Source organism: Telopea speciosissima, chromosome 10 (genome assembly GCF_018873765.1).
Source record: "Telopea speciosissima isolate NSW1024214 ecotype Mountain lineage chromosome 10, Tspe_v1, whole genome shotgun sequence".
In the NCBI taxonomy this organism is placed as follows: Eukaryota; Viridiplantae; Streptophyta; class Magnoliopsida; order Proteales; family Proteaceae; genus Telopea; species Telopea speciosissima.
In genome coordinates, this window is record NC_057925.1 from 40,717,042 (window position 1) to 40,720,918 (window position 3,877).

At 36.6% G+C, this 3,877-nt stretch overlaps 1 long non-coding RNA gene across 1 annotated transcript; it reads left to right on the forward strand.

The window, feature by feature from the left end:
• Positions 1 to 333: 333 nt before the first annotated feature.
• LOC122644055 lies at positions 334 to 1,351 on the forward strand. Its single transcript, XR_006330223.1, has 3 exons — positions 334 to 401; positions 1,016 to 1,099; positions 1,177 to 1,351. It is a non-coding gene; the product is annotated as an uncharacterized LOC122644055 (long non-coding RNA).
• Positions 1,352 to 3,877: the final 2,526 nt, after the last annotated feature.

Genomic DNA, 3,877 nt, shown 5'->3' on the forward strand with positions numbered 1-3,877 from the left:
ATGATTTATAAATACCAAGAGAAGTTATATTATTAGAAGTCGTAAAAATTGATTGGAGATGATATGTAAACCCAAACAGTAGTATGAAGTTTCATGAACACCCAATATTATAACTTGGTGCCATAGCAAGACCACCCAAACCGAACACCAAAATCAAGTTGAACCACACTCATTCTAAGCAATTTTGAAATCATTTTGGAGAAATGTTTGGAAACTTTTCATACTCATCGCATACATACTACGATTGCATAAATTTTGAATTGTCTTCTAGTAGTTGTCTGACTCGTCTCTCAATCTCAAATTTTCTGAATTCCTACAATCTGCAGAGACATACTCACCTCGCAAACATTCAAAAGGTATTATTATGTTCTTCTCTTACGACTTCTAAGATTTATATTCAGGTTTAATTTTTTTCTTTGTGTTGGTTTCTAATACGGTTTTTGATGACTTTTCGGTTAAGTAAAGTTTCCTATTTCAGTTCAATTTCAGTTCTTCTGTAAGAAAGTTGGCGTCATTATCAAGTTTATCTTTTGTTTTTGTTTCCATTAGGATTGGATTTTTGTGTGGATTGAAGTTGCAATTTGTTTCTCATGTAATTCTTTTCCCATTTGTTTCCCCTACCAGTATTTGCATTCGGTTCTTACAGTGTTTAAGTAGGTGGGTTGTTTCCTGTTCCAATGGGAATTTCAGCATCTGATTTTAGTATTTTGATCTGTTTTAAAAAAATTCCCCCTTTCGTTTGATTAGTTCCACTTCAAATGGGGGCTTGGGGGAGGTTGGTGCCCTTAGTTTGTTGATAAGCTTGTTTTCCATGCACTGATTAGACTTTGCTATACATTGCCTTCTCCTTAGTCGGTGCCTCGCTTCCCTGCTCATCGTTTATGGAGATTTGAGCTCAAAATGTTCAAAAAGTTCCGATTTTGGTTTTAGAACTCAATTGAAGCATTCAATTGGCTATTTTGCAAATTAAGATTTCGATGTTAGCATTTTTGGTGTTGCTATTGTGAACTTCCAGGTTTGTGTTTGAGTATAGCATGGAGGATATTCTTGTCAGGAGGGTCATTCCCTCAGACAACAACTGCCTCTTCAATGCGATCGAGTTAGTTTTCATTTGTAGTTTAATTTTGGCTTGTCACAAAGCTCATATCTCATCCTTTCTTTACTGCTTATTTACAGATACGTTATGGATCATGACAAACAGAAAGCTCCTGAACTAAGACAGGTCCTAGTCATATATCTTTACTACCCTCTACCATTTTTCCTGTAAATGTAATCTCCTTCATTATTCGGTGTTCATTCATAACGGTGAAACTAGACAATTTGAATACAATTTTCACTTGAGTATTACTGAGTGTTTACTGTTTACACATAAAAAATCACATCAATTCCTCATCAACTATTTGGTTAGGAATCAAGAAAATGTGGGCTTTTGCTTCTGCGCATGAATCTTGGATCATAGGCGATGATTTCAAGATTGATTTTTGGCATGATAACTGGTTAGGCGAAGGATCTAGTGCAGTCCGTTTAGGTCTCCCTACTTTAGTCTTTAAATCATTCAACACATGCCTTATAAGATTTATTGTGCAATCTCAATGGCTTTTTCCCGCAGTTTCTTCTCCCTTCTTGCAACAGATATTTACAAACACATCAAATATCGAACTTCCATCGATAAGTGTGGATGATATGACGGTCTGGACGCTATCTAAGATGGGAAATTTCACTATGAAGTCAGCTTGGGAAGGCATTAGATCATCGGCTAACAAAATCTCATGGCACTCCATGGTTTGGGAAAAATTTTTACAACCACGACAATCTTGGTTGGCGTTTGATGCATGGTAAATTGCCAACTGAAGAGATCATTTCTCATAGAGCTGTTCCGATAGTTTCTCGTTGTTATTTATGCCTGCACGCTATTGATAATCAACGTCATATTTTTCTTAAGTGCTCATTCTCTTTGAAGATATGTAGGGACTTCCTTTCCTTGTTCCAGATGGTGTGGCCGAATAAATCTTCGATTATGGATTTATTAGTCTGGTGGAAAGAAAAATCAAAGGCTATCTCTCTTTCAAGTGTATGGCAGGCAGGGTTCATTTTGGTGGCTTATCACATATGGAAGGAGCGGAATAAGCGACGTTTTGAAGGCCAAGGTAATCTTTCTAGTACTATTATTCGCTTCGTTAAATTGGACCTCAAAGATGCTTCAACCTTCATGCATTACAAAATCCGATCCTTTTAAGACCCAGTAATTGCTCGAAAAATCGGTGCCATCTTCCAGAAATCTAAGTCCCACCATATTATTGAAATAATATGGAGGAAGCCGGATATTGGATGGAGCAAACTCAACATAGATGGATATTCTATGGGAAATCCAAGTCATTCAAGTGCTGCAGCTATTTTTCGGAATTCTCAAGGCATTCCAACAAGCAGTTTCTCTATTTATTTGGGGATTTCGACAAATTTCTTCACTGAGTTCTCAGCTTTCTTCTTTGGAGTCCAAATGGCTAGGGATAAAAATATCAACCTTCTTTGGGTTGAGGGAAATGCTAAAGTGGTATTACATCAATAAAGAATGGCAAGATCCCGTGGGAGTTTAAGCAAAAATGGTTTGATGTGGTGAATTATCTTCAAGCTATAATATGGAAAATAACCCACAACTATAGAGATGCAAATACAGTGGCAGATCTATTGGCTAAAAGGATTGCAACAATTTAGGTGTCTCATTGTTGGGTAGATTCTCCAACTTTCGTCTATTAGGAGTTTGAATGGGACCTGCAGGAAAGAAGTCGGTTTCACTTTTCTCAGGGCTGAATTCTATCTGTTCGTGTTTGGATTAGTCTATTTCTCTAGAACCCTGTTGATGGCCATGCCGAAGGTGGGGTTCTAGAGTAATAGCTCTAATCTCTTTTGCTCCTCTAAGGTTACTTGCCGAAGAGGATTTGTTTTGGTTTTTCTATGGATTTTCCCTTTTGGGGACTTCTGATCTTGTAATTATTCCTATATTTTAATACACACTTTGCTGATCTTTAGCAAAAAAAAAAAAAAAAGAGTGTTTACTGTTTAAAATATTCAGTTTCATGTTGATGGATTTGTTCTTTAACGTATTTCCTAGGAGTTAAATGTTGTTAACAGTAAGTCTTGGGATGTAGAAGTTGGCTAATATGGCTCAGCCAAATAGATGATTCATGGGCACAGACAAACTAAAAAAACAGGAAGCATCCCAGTGCACGAGGCTCCTGCTACTACAAGGTCTGGGAGGGGCAAATGCACGCAGCCATACCCCTTGCTTCACCATATTCACATTAAACATATACCTTTTTTTTTTTTTTCGGAAATACATTAAACATATACAAGTTTTAAGTAAGGAAGTAGGTTGGCAATCTAGATGTACTCGTTGATATAAAAAAAAATGCATCACTTGGCAACAAAATAATGTAGTTATCAACTTACTAGATGATGTTAATAACATAAGGTGTGGTTGTACTAAAAATCCTGTAATAATACGAGTCGAATAGTTATGTTGAGTGCATGCGCCAGTAATTGGTACACCTCTTCCAAAAAAAAAAGTTGGGTCACATGCATGTTGTGCCATGTCTGACATGCATATTTTGGTAAGATCAAGGGTCTAGTATCATTAGAGTAGAAATTAAACTCAAAAAATTGGCTTTGTGTTGACATCTGCAAGCTTGAGGGGAAGAAGGAAGAATGAATCGGAAGCAAATGCCAAGGAAAAAAATTGTCTATTCAAATTCTCCAAAAAACTACTCTCCACCACTATTTATAAGCATTTATGAAGGCTAAAGCAATAACTACCCAAACTTCCTTGCATGGAACAAAAATTTGTCGAGATCTTGGTAATATCTCGATTTTTTTCAAAAAT